This window comes from Staurois parvus, unplaced genomic scaffold (assembly GCF_062004578.1).
Source record: "Staurois parvus isolate SC_StPar_1 unplaced genomic scaffold, SC_StPar_1.0 ptg000153l, whole genome shotgun sequence".
Classification (NCBI taxonomy): domain Eukaryota; kingdom Metazoa; phylum Chordata; class Amphibia; order Anura; family Ranidae; genus Staurois; species Staurois parvus.
In genome coordinates, this window is record NW_028317949.1 from 19,889,796 (window position 1) to 19,903,475 (window position 13,680).

Sequence of the window (13,680 nt, forward strand, 5' to 3'; positions counted from 1 at the left end):
CCCCAAACACTCTATGAGCTTTCTTAGGTGTTTGATAGGCGTTTGCCAAGCGTTAAATCCGCACCACAAACGCCTACAATGAGGTTTAATGGTATTAAGGCTAAATTCACACAACTTTGTTAGCAGGCGTGTGGGAAGCGTTTTTAATGTTCCTCAAACACTTATGAAAATTTTACACATGGCAGTACACAGTGCTGTTCACACTGAAGCGTTAGCGCCACGTCGTGGCAAAACTGACGCCTCATGTAGAGCCAGGAGGCTTTGAAATCTCCCATTCAAGTCTATGGTGACGCTCCTCAGCTGCCTGGCAGGCCTTTGCAGGGCGCTTGTGAGGCGTTTGTGGAGCATTAATACCAATAAACGTCAGTGTAGGCATTTGTGTTGCGGTTCTAATGCTTGGCAAACGCCTATCAATCGTCTAAAAAATGCTCCTAGGGGTGTTTGGCAAGCGTTAGAAATTAGTCAAGTGTGAACAAGCCCTAACGCTCCCCAACGCCTGTTTTTCGTAAAGTGGAGAGTGGAAAATCTGGTTCACAGTCATGTGAAATGCATGTAAGGCAAGGCAATACAGAGAGCAAGAGGGTGCGCCATTTGTACCCAAATGGCGATGTTTGATGTAAGTGTCAGCGGGTTTTCAGTAGGTTTATGGCTTTTTATTGAATGTTTTTAATGTTTTGGGCTGGTATTTTCTAAGTTTAATAAATACTACTAGGGATGCACCAAAATTTCGGTGGCCAAAACGTTTTGGCCAAAAACGGCTGTCGGACAAAATGAAAAAAAGCACCGATACAGGTGCCAAAAAAAGTCCCTTGCCGCCACCGGCCACCGCTCAGTAGTTCAGCCTTACCTGAGAAACCATCGATCCCAGCGCTGGGCATAGAGATGAGTGAAGGAAAGATGGCCGCCACACATCTCTATGCCCTTGGAGAACTGGAGTGATGTCACTTCCAGTTCCAGCCATTCTTTTTTTTAATTTAAAGTACTAGATCAATGCTATTTTTGATCCAATGCTTTACATTGCAGAGGAGAGATGTGGGGTCTTGTTGACCCCATATCTCTCCATAAAGAGGGCCTGTCACTAATTATTTCTATCACAAGGGATGCATGAATAAAAGTGATTACATTTTTTTTTAAAGGAACAGTGCAAAAAAAAAAACCACATTAAATAATTTTTTAAAAAAGTTTAAAGTGCCCCCGTCCCCCCGTGCTCACACATAGTGGTGAACGCATACGTAGACCATGCCCACATATGTAAATTGTGTTCACACCACACATGTGAGATATCGCCTTGAACTTCGCAGCAAGAGCAATAATTCTCGCACTAGACCTCCTCTGTAACTTTACACTGATAAACTGTAGAAATTTTTAAAGCATCACCCATGGAGATTTTTAAGTACCGCAGTTTCACGCCATTCCACGAGCGTGCACAATTTGAAAGCGTGACATGTTGGGTTTCTATTTACTTGTCATAGCACCCTCTTTCATATTTTACAAAAAAATCGAGATATATATTTTTTCTTTAATCAAAGTGTATTTTTTCCCAAAAAATATATATTCATTTTTAAAAACTGCACATTTCGGTTTCGGTTTTCGGCCAAGTGCATTTTGAATTTTTGGTTTTGGTTTCAGAACTAGAATTTTCATTTCTGTGCACCGCTAAATACTAGACTATATGGCGGTCTTGTTCGTAATGTCTTATGGTGATGCTGAATTACAAGAACAAGGCAGCTCCCCCCTATAGGAGAATATAGAAGAGTGAGAGTATTGTTCATAAGATGAATAATCACTACCTGCACTGGATTTGTGGGAAATCTTGTTGCACTGTTACTGGGTAGCCTTTACAGTTGAGTGAGCAATTCATATGTGTGGTGGAGGAAGTCTTTGGGCACGCACTTTATCACATTAGTACATGGATATCACGGGTGATTGTTGATGTGATATTGGTAAAAAACTACACAATATGGTTTTTTGGACGGTCTATGAGCACATAACAGAAGTGGATGAGTGGATGAAGTTGTCTATTACAAGCTGGAGGATTGGAATGTCAATTCTAATGTTGTTCTGATGCAATTATGCTGCACTTCTGGTTAAGAAAGCCTCTATCTCTGGTGTGTTGGCAATCTACTTATTTAAAGGAAGATATAAGATCACCTATGGAGTATTTCCCCTCTGTGAAGGATCCTTTAAAAGAGACTTGAAAAACTGATGTTTCATAAGGACTTTAACATTAATAGTGATTAGGGTTTTTTTTTCTATTTTTTCAGTGCTGTAATTGTTATTTATTTATTTTGAGCTAAAGCGGAGTTCCACCTGAAAAAAAAATAAATAAAAGTCAGTAGATACAAAAACTGTAGCTGCTGACTTTTAAAATACAGTCACTTACCTGTCCCTCAGTCCAGCGGTATCCTCATCACGGCTGGTTTCACCGGCTGTCTTCTCTCCCTGGCGCCGGCATCTTCAGTGTGGGCACCCGGCTGTGGCAGTTTACGGCTTCACAGTTGGGTGCCCAATGCGCAAGAAGCGCTGCGCTTTGTGAATGGTCCCGTAGGCTTGTGGGACCTGTCACGTGTCCCAGAAGACTACGGGGAGGGAGGGAGGATGAATTCCGCTTCCGATCGTCTAGGCGATCACAGCGGAAGTGGAAGTGGGTACCTGTCAAATTCGGGTACCCATTCCCCAAAGGTGCCAATCCTTAGTGAGGAGTGGGGAACAAAGACTTAAAGTGGAACTTCCCCTTTTGGGTGGAGCTCCGCTTTAAGGTTGTATGTTGACTTCTTATTGCAAGCAGCTTTATTTTTTCTTTTGTTGTAGCACTGGCTTTCATTTTTTTTCAATCAGCTTCTAACTTCAGTTTGTTCAATTAAGCTTTGTCCCAAAAAAAAAAAAACTGGAAGCTGATTGGTTTCTCTGCAGAGCTGCACCCAATTTTGCACTGTCCAGTTTTGGTAAATCAACCTCTAAGTGTTGGCTGCTTTAATTAGGTTTAGGTAGGGCCAGTGCAAAAGGTTGTCTTTATTAGAGATTTACTAACTAGGACTATTATGTACTTATATGGTGGAGAAGGATGGACATATAAACACCGCATTCTGAAAAATACAGAACAAAAGCAGCACCCTAACCCAAAACTTGTGTCCTATCTGCTTCCCCAGCCAATTTATCTGCTCTGCCTGCTCTCCACTTGTACTCTTCTGCTGTATTCCCCCCCCCCCCACCTTTTTTTTTTGCAGTCTCAATACACTTTCCTTAACTTGGCTCAAAACTTTCTCATTCTTTTTTTTCACAGCTTTTTCAATACATTGGCTGTCTTAAAAACTCTTCAGTGTCTCATTCTCCCTGCCTTAGTGCACAAGGTTTTCAATCATCTGTACTTTGTACTCCTTACCTGTCTCAGATGTCCAGCTGGGGAGGTATCTCTAGGCTCTGCCTAGCTATACTTTTTACTCCTCAGCAAGGATCAGTCATGTGTGCTTTGCAGGGGCGGACTGACCATTTGGAAACTCGGGCACTGCCCGAGGGCCCGGGGTCAGTAGAGGACCCCATGAAATGCCTCTGGTACCTTTTTTCATAGGCTTTTTTGAGTTTGGGCAAGGACACAGGGGCCCCATGATCCCCTTTTGCCCGGGGGCCCCATGAGTTGTCAGTCCGCCCCTGGTGCTTTGAATACTGTACTACACCAGTCCTGCCTACCGCCCCAAGGCTGTCTCAAAAACCAAGAAGGTGGAAGCCTTAGGTGCTGAAACACATACAGTATGTGAATCTAATAGGGTACCTAAACTCACTTCACCAAGAGAGGTCCGAAGCGCTTCTAGATTCACACAGCTAATCACCAGCTATCTAACTTATACATTTTCTCTAACAACTGTATGACAGCTAAATGTAAGGTGAATACATTCCCAGAGCACATCTGATTCTAGTTATGCATTTTTTGATGAACTGTCTTCTTTTGGGCATCATGAACAGAATAGTGAAGTATAGTAATGTCCTTATTATTATCATTATTTGGGATTTTTAGAGCACCAACAGATTGCTTTATAAAATAAAGGGAAATAGTACCATTACCATAACAGTGCATCGTCTCTAAACTCATTTAATTCAAACGCAGGGGCGGACTGACCATTTGGAAACCTGGGCACTGCCCGAGGGCGCGGGGTCAGTAGGGGGCCCCATGAGATGCCCCTGGTACCTTTTTCAAAGGCTTTTTTGAGTTTGGGCAAGGACACAGGGGCCCCATGATCCCCTATTGCCCAGGGGCCCCATGAGTTGTCAGTCTGCCCCTGTTCAAACGTAAAAACGTTTTTCTTTTTAGGCATGCTTTCACATAATTGTCCTTTTTTCCCCTTTGATTTATTCTGTGTGTTTCTCTTTAAAGCACTTTTGGAAGCTACCTTTAAAGTGGTTGTAAATCCCAAACATATACTGAGTTGAAGTCTCAGGAGATACACAGAGGCGAAACAAATCCTCCTAAAAAGTTGTACCTGTTTATCTATAGCCATCTTTTCCCTACATCCATTCAATGTGCAAAATTCACACAGGATATCTCAGCACTGAAAAGCAAAGGGCGGAGAGCTGAAGTTACATCAGTGAGGAACGCTCTGAGAGCTGATTGGAGGGAAGAGACCCCCCCCCCCCCACATTCACACAGCGCACAGGAGCTAAGCTGAGGCTGTCAATCTGTGCAAGCGCTCTTCCCGCTACTATTTTTCTCTTGGGAAACTATTCAAAAATGATTCTTGATGATAGCAGAGGAACAAAGCAGCAGACAGAAATGACATTTAGTGCTCTTAATTGAAACAAGTACACACTATAGAGGGATATGTATGTATGTACAGTCACATTAAAGCGGCTATATAAAATGCAGTTTTTATTATACAATTCAATACAAGAAGATTAGGAGGGCCCTGCTCATGAGAGCTTACAATCTAAAAGTAGAGACACCTGATCCAAACGGTAATAACTATGGAAGATGACCAGGCCATTTTTTGCGATACGGCACTGCATTACTTTAACTGACAATTGCACAGTCATGCAACGCTGTACATAAATTAAATTAATGTCCTTATTTCCCACAGATAGAGCTTTCTTTTGAAGGTATTTGATCATTTGTGCGGTTTTTATTTTTTGTGCTATAAACAAAAAAAGACCGACAATTTAAAAAAATATTTTTTACTTTTTGCTATAAAACATATAGTGAAAAATGTTTAAAAAATCACATTTCGTCAGAAATTTAGGACAAAATGTATTCTGCTATATGTCTTTGCTAAAAAAAATCCCAATACATGTAAATTAATTGGTTTACGTGAAATTTATAGCATCTACAAATGGTGGTATATATACTGGAATTTTTATTTTTATTTTTTTTAGTAATGGCGGCGATCAGCGACTTATAATGGGACTGCGGCTGGCATTCTGACACTGGGGGGAACTGACTAACTGCCGCTGACATCCCAATGACACATATACAGGGATCACTGCTAATAATGGGCAGCACAGTGGCTAAATGGTTAGCACTTCCACCTGGCAGTACTAGAGTCGTTGGTTTGAATCCCAACCACTGCACCACCTGTCTGGAGTTTGCATGTTCTCCCTGTACCTGCGTGGGTTTCCTCCAGGTACTCCAATTTCCTCCCACACTCCAAAGACATACTGGGAGGTTAATTGGCTCCTGTCTAAATTGGCCCTAATATGTGTATGTATGAATGTGAGTTAGGGACCTTAGATTGTACACCCCTTGAGGGTTGAGGACTTATGTGAATGTACAATATTTATGTAAAGTGCTGCATAAATTGACTGTGCTATATAAGTACCTCAAATAATAATAATAAAAAGCACTGACATTGTTCTAATGACACTGCGCAGGAAGAGTTTAATATCCGGGGCGATCAAAGAGTTAACTGTGTGCTGTTTTACATGATGTGCTGTGTGTATTTTACTAGGGAGACATGCTGCTTTGCATTTCTCTGCTGTGCAGAGAAATACAAAGCAGCATGTCCTTACTGGCAGGAGAGAGACCTGTGTTGTTTACACACAATCTCTCCCATGTCAGCTTTGTCCGACGATTGCCTGGTACTGGCAGAGAATCTTTGGCCAGGACCCAGTGATTGACATCCCTAGACACCAATGGTGGCATGGGTAGGGCAGTGCCCACACCCCCCCCACCTGGAAATGCAAATCACATATATATATATATTTACATGATTTTGCGGAGCACTACCGCCCTGTAGCAGTAGTTCTACTATAGGGTGGCAGGAAAACAAAATTCCAGTTGTTAGGTAGAGGTGGGTACAGTATGGGTCTACTAAATGTAACAACAGAGTATCTTCTGTACATAAAATCTACTTTGTCAGAAACATACTGGGTTTGATTTACTAAAACTAGAGAGTGCAAACTCCGGTACTGCTGTGCATGGGCAGCATAGTGGCTAAAAGGTTAGTACTTCTGCCTGGCAGCACTGGGGTCGTTGGTTTGAATCTCATTCATGACGCCACCTACCTGGAGTTTGGATGTTCTCCCTGTGCCTATGTGGGTTTCCTCCAACACTCCAAAGACATGCTGGTAGGTTAATTGGCTCCTGTATAAATTAGCCCTAGTATGTGTATGTATGAATGTGAGTTAGGGAACTTAGATTGTACACCCCTTGAGGGTTAGGGACTGATGTGAACATACAACATATGAAAAGTACTGCATAAATTGACGCTGTTATATAAGTACCTGTAATAAATAAATAGTAGCTTGTTCAATTGAGCATTGGAAATAAAACCTGGAAGCTGATAGGTTCCTGTGCAGATTTGCACCAGATTTTGCACGCTCCAGTTTTAGTAAATCAACCCGAATATATACTGTATAGTAAGCTTTCCAGAATAATGGAAATTATCTCATATAATACAGATTGACGGTGTTAGTATGTGGGTGGATAGATGGTTAGATGGACAGCTGAAGCTGCCGTCTGTTCCATTTCCCTGCATTGTAAATGTTATCTACAGTATGTTAAACTGTAAGTGCACCTACATGTAATCTAGTCCTAAGGAAAGTACTACAGAAAGTTATGTTGCTGTATATCTCAAACTCTCTGCCTTGGAGTTTAGCTGTATGGAAAGTGTTCTTTTTATCCTTAATGACTTTATGTTTTTGATGAGTGTTGAGAAAAAAAAAGTGTTACTTTGATCAGTGTCAATCCAAAGCATGTGATGTACTTTCCGATGCTTTAACGCATCTGTGTATTAATCTAGGTGTCATGAAGAAAGCTGGGCTGTTTACTTTCTCACCATCTGCACATTTGCTAGAAAGATATCGATTTTTTTTCTACTTTTCTTAACAAATAAGCCTTCAGAAATTTAATAAGTGAACCAAAAGGAAAAAGCAATGATATTTTAGATTTATATAAGAAATTAACTAATGGAGTTAACAGGTATTGAAAAGAACCCATCTGTGATCTGGCCACTTCTGGAGGTCTGCCCTGCTCTGCCAATCAGCACTTCTGATATCATTAGCTGGAAGAAAGTTGGACATCACTGATTGCCACTTACGGCAGAGCAGTAAAATATACCCCCGCATTTTGGAGAGAAAGAGGTTGGGAAAGGCTATATAAAATTAAGGTAAATTATTTATATGGAGCAGATTGATTCGTCTTTTGCTCGTATTTGAAATAAGTACTAGAAAATGATATACAGTTCGTAATGCGAAAATGAGAAAATGATATACAGTACGTAATGCGAAATACCCACCTACAAATTATAATACGGGACAAGTTGTATTCCCATAATTGTAAGTGGTTAACCACTTCAAGACCGGACACTTTTACCCCCTTCCTGTCCAGGGCAATTTTCAGCTTTCAGCGCTATCTCACTTTGAATGACAATTGCGCGGTCATGCAACACTGTACCCATATGAATTTTTTACCATTTTTTTGAGACAGATAAAGCTTTATTTTGGTGGTATTTATTCACCGCTGGGATTTTTATTTTTTTTGCTATGTAAATGAAAATGTCCAAAAATTTTGAAAAAAAGTGTTTTTCTTATAAATAAATAAATAATCTTTCATCATAAATCTTGGCCAAAATGTATTCCGTTATCTTTTTAGTGAAAAAAAAATAAGCCAAATTTGTTTATAACCAAAAATTATAATTTTTAAACATTTTTTTTTACATTTTTATTTAATTTTTTATATTATTATTTATGGGGTTTTTTTACATACTGTCACCCTAGCAGTACAGTGTCACCATGGTGACACTGTACTACTTGTGGGGGGTGATGAAGATTTTTTTTTTTTTTACAGTGATTGCTTTTACACCCTTATAGGATGTAAAAGCAATAATTTCTCTTTCTCTCTGTCTGCGTTCTTGCAGCCATTTAAAACTACTAAGTGAGCTTGTCACATGGTACAAGGCTGTTGTGAATAGCCTTGTACCATGTGACCTCTGTGATCATTCACAGATTTCACACGTAGTAAGCAATGATGTCACAAGTGACATCTTGCTTACTACTACTTTGCATGTGATCACTGATTGGCCACTGATTGGCCTGGAGTGCCACCTTCCTGCCGTTTAGAAACAGCAGGCAGACGGCAAGTGGTTAAAGAAGAACTTAAACTGATTGTAAACCCACAGCTTTTAAAACAACCCTTTCAGTTTAAAACAGAAATGATAGGCAAACCATTTGTGCATAAGTTTAAAAAAAATGATAAAGACCTTTCTTTCCCTTTTTTTTATAAGTGACCATATGTTCTCAGATGCACAGAGAGCTGAGAGCAGCACACTGCTCTTCCCAGTGAATGGCTGTGTGTGTGTGTTGAGAGGGGGAGGCATGTCAGGACAAGTCTGATCATTGGAGGAGAGCAGACTGAGGGCCCGGCGTAGTTAGAAGACTGACCATGCTTTGCTGGCATGCCTAGTGTGGTCAGATTTTTTTTTTTTTTGCGTTTCCTTATGAAAGTTTATTAGAAATCAAAAATGGCATAACCAATCTCACAAAAACCAAATGGCTAAAGACACTGAGCAAAATCCAAGTGCCAACAAGGCCAAAATGTGAAAGTGCTCCACAGAGACCCAAGCACCACTCAGATGCACATGCTGAAGCGTCCCAAGGGATGAGTCTACGTCCTCCAGATACAGACAAACTATGCTCTGAGAAAGAGGTCCTGTCCCTTGAAACGCGTCAGCACGAGCGATGCCCACGGCTCCATGAAACACTTCCATATCCCGGCACCCCCGTCACCCGAGTCCTACTTTATTTCTATTTCAATGGTTTTTATTAATTTTTTAAACAGTATAAAACAGAGGCAATAAAACACGCCCACGCAGGGGCTATCAATTGCACAGATAAACAAAATGCAAAATTAAAAAAAAGGAAAAACAGCGCTCTAACGCCAACAGGGCAAAAGGTACGCCCACGCAGGGGCTATCAATGGCACATAAGTTACAAAACATTAATGTAACTGACTATAACAACTAAATGCAGCTGTCCAGTCACACCGAAAACAGAGAGAGAGAGAAAAAGGAAGAAAGAGGAGAAAAAAAAAGGGGGGGCAAAGAGCAGGGGTCCAAGAGCGCCAATACCGAACGCCATTACATCCCCAGACTAGCCGGGGGGAGTGAGGGAAAGGCATATTGCAACCACAGCTCCCATATTTTCAAAAATTTACATTGGGAGTCGTTGCGGATACTCGACATCTGTTCGTTGAGCATCATAGTGGTCATACGATCCCGCACCCCCTGAAGAGGAACAAACGGACTCTTCCAGGCCTGAGCAATTGTTCTAGTGGCCGATAAAAACAGATAGGAAGCCAACTTCTGCTGGTGAGCCAAGAGGCCCAGTATGGGGCAATGAAGCAAAGCATACCGAGCATCCCGGTGTATGGAGAGATGGAACAAGGTGAAAAGGAGGCCAAACACACGAGACCAAAAACGAAACAATCTCGGGCATGACCACCAGATATGCAATACATCTCCACGATGGCCACAACCCCGAAAACATTGATCACTACAGGTAGGGTTAGCCCGGGCCAACCGAGCCGGAACCCAGTACCAACGAAACAATACCTTATAGGCTGCCTCCAGTGTGGTCGTATTAAGTGTGGTCAGTTTTTAATAGAAAAACAGAGGGACTGGCAGGAACAGCAGGGATTTCACACAAAGGAAGCAATACTAAGAGAACGGATACTTTTTCATACAAGTACATGGTACAGCAGGCACATATCAGGAATATGAAATATTGACTTTACATACTCTTTAAGGCAAATAGAGAGTGAGAATCTCCCGACGGGCTCAGACAGCAATGAAATAAACTCTCTCTTATAAAACTAAAAAATAAGTTTGCCTTCTATTATACTTTAATACATGTAATAAGAGCATGCAGTATGTGATTTCCCTTTAATTTCGCGTCTTTATTTATTTTTTTTCATAAAAGTGAGAGTGATAGGTCAGAAGAACTATGACACTCCCAGAGTGATTTAACAATATGTTACATTTTAGTTTTGGGGTTTAAATGTGTTTTTAAGTAACAACCTGACTTGTGTGCTCACTAGTGGGCCTCCTAAATATGGTGTCACTATGGAGTGGATTTACTAATTGCACTTATTTTCCCCAGACCTTAATAAAAGTAGTAAAGCTTCACTTTACAAAGATTATCCAATCAGATGCAAGGAGAATTAAAAGAAAAAACAGAGTTTTTGCTTGCACATGATTGGATGATGGAAATCAGTAGGGCTTTACCACATTTACTAAGCTCTGGGGAAAAGTAGCACTATTGCACTTGCAAAGTGCTTAGTCTATTTGCCTTTAGCAAATCAACCACTTAATTTCTGCCTAGATTGATATGTATACATCCTGTCTCTACAGCAGAATAACTTGGGACAGTGGAACTCATTCACCCCACATATCTCAATCACGAGCTCTTCTGTACATACCTGTAAAGTGATCTTTTCAAGTAGAGAGCAAAATTGCAACTTACCTAACTGCAAACAATATCTGATGCTTCAAATTTTGGATCTTTCATGCCCTAATACATACAGGCACAAAATCCTTTACATTTTATAATAATCTCTTTGAATAAAAGCCAACCTTCCAGTTTTTTTCATTTCCACTATTTTATAGAAAGTACTGCCCAAGAAATCAACTCACTGGTGTATAATCAGCATACAAAAATTATGTTGTTGGGTGCCTTTCACCAGGCTGAAGCCAAGCTGTCAATGACAGCCGCCATATGAAAAACATGTCTGCCCTTTCTGTCTGCCATTTCTGTAACAGTCTCAAGTCACTGTTTTCTTCAGGGCAGTACATACACACCAGTAACAAGAGGGATGGGTAGAGATGGAATTGAGGGCTTACGAGACATGTGCATGAGAGCAGCAGCTCTCTTGGGTCTCTCTCTGATCATTGGCTCAGGCACAGCAGTAGGAGTTATTGGCAGCCAGTGAGGAGGGAGTAGGGGGCGGGGCCAAGTCATGCTCTGTGTAGAAAAGACAAAGGCGACACATGAGTGCCCCAAGAGCAAGCAGCTTGCTATGGGGGCATTCAGCCCGGGGGGAGGACCCAAGAGTGCCAATGGAGTACCCCAGAAAAGCAGGATTGGGGCTGGCCTCTGTAAAACCATTACACAGAGCAGGTAAGTATGACGTGTTTGTTATTTTTTTTTTTTTTTAAATGTGAACCTTTAGTATCACTTTAAGAAACCCAGACACAGTGAAATTGTTGCAAAAAAGAGAGATGCAATTGTGTGTTGCTTTGACAACATATGTACATAGAACAATTTCACCAAAAGAGCTATGACTGTTAGAGGATAAACTAGGAGGCTGAGCCGGTTTCTTGGAATTCTCTTGATATATGTTGTTAAACAAAGGTAATTGGTACGGCATGTATTGCTCTATGGAACACTTTCACAACATGAACTATTACATGGATGTACATGGCAGATGTGAAACCTACTGTTTAAGGAGCCCAAGGATCAGGTCATAAGCCTGTATATGTGGCTATATTTACACATTTTAATAGAAAGGCATTTGGAATGGATAAATTAAACACATAATTGCATTAGAATATTATTCCTGTACACACTTGAACCTTTAAGTATGCTGTGAAACATTGTTAATTTGTGATTCCTTGAAATAATGAATGATAGGGTTGACTGTTATGTTGGGAATTAGCAGCATCTGCTCAAGTTCATTCAAAGCATATGTTGACTGTCCCCTTGTGACACAATAAATGTTTGCTCTCTCTTGGTGAGAAATGAATGTGCATTGCTCTTTAACAACTAAAAAGACCCATAAAGGAAATTTATCAGTTCCCATTAAGTTTTATTTTATAACCAATGAATAATAAATTTACAGTTGTATTGAGACTGCTTATTTTACTATCATAAATATTTAGTGGAGGTCTGTTAGCTTCAGTGGTGCTGAGTTTGAATGTGGAAAAAAAAAAGATGAAGGCCACAAAATACTTAATTGCATGTCTATCGCATTTTAAAAAATAATGTTAACTAATAATTTACATGTTTTTAGGAGGCTGTAAATTGAACTTTGGTCCATAACTGTGATTAAAGTAACTTTTTTTTCCATTAAATCTGGACTTTTCATTGAATGTAAAATGTATATATCACCCTATGTTACCTGGCAGTATAAGACGATATGACAAAAATAACTATAGTTTGTTTGTAACACATTTTTACTTTGACATTTTATTGCTTGTTTTTCTGTATAGAAAACATCTAACAAACCACTTATATGCATGTTGCTCGGTAGCAGAAAGCTAATGTGCATCTCTTAAAATGACCTTAGGTCTTCCATGGGGTTATTCTGGATGATGTTACTGTATGATTGTGAATTACCCCTGTGCCCCGTGGATGACAGCTTTTTCTAATAGTACCTGGGTGCCACAATAATAGCTAACATTTGTGACTGTAGTGTTAGAAATTCTGACAGGTACCCTGCAGTGTTTGCATAAAAGCACATATATACTGAATATTCCATAGACTAGGGCCGCAGGAATGTGAAACAATTTAGATTTTCTTTCAAGCAGAACTCCAGTCAAAATTTTCTTTACATGTCCTTGTTATTATTATACAGGATTTATATAGTGCCAATAGTTTGTGCAGTGCTTTACAAAATGAAGGTAGACATTACAGTTACAATACAATTTGGTACAAGAGGAAACAGACGGCCCTCCTCGTTAGAGCTTACAATCTAAGAGGAAGGGTTGAGTGATACAAAAGGTAATAGATGTGGGGGATGAGCTGATGGAGGAAATAAAAAGCAGTTTAATAGTTAGAAGCAGGATAGGCTTCTTTAAAGAGAACGGTTTCCAGGGATCGTTTAAAAATGGATAGATTAGGAGATAGTCTGACAGATTGGGGTACGGAGTTCCATAGGATGGGAGAAGCTCAGAAGAAGTCCTGGAGGCGAGCATGGGAGGAGGTTACATGGGAACTAGAGAACAGAAGGTCTTGAGAGGATCAAAGAGAGCGGTTTGGTTGATATTTTGAGACCAGGTTGGTGATGTAGCTGGGGGCAGAGTTGTGGGTGGCTTTGTAAGTTATTGTTAGTATTCTGAATTTTATTCGTTAGGTGATTGGAAGCCAGTGGAGGGATTGGCAGAGAGGGGTAGCAGACACTGAACAGTTGGTAAGGTGGATGAGTCTGGCAGCAGCATTCATGATGGACTGGAGGGGGGATAGTCTAGGTAAAGGTAAGCC

At 40.5% G+C, this 13,680-nt stretch overlaps 1 protein-coding gene across 1 annotated transcript in view; it reads left to right on the forward strand.

Annotated features, from left to right (window-relative positions):
• LOC149463736 (cadherin-6-like) overlaps positions 1–13,680 on the forward strand; it is a 483,303-nt gene that overhangs the window by 199,675 nt on the left and 269,948 nt on the right. The gene's annotated exons all lie outside the window — the stretch shown is intronic.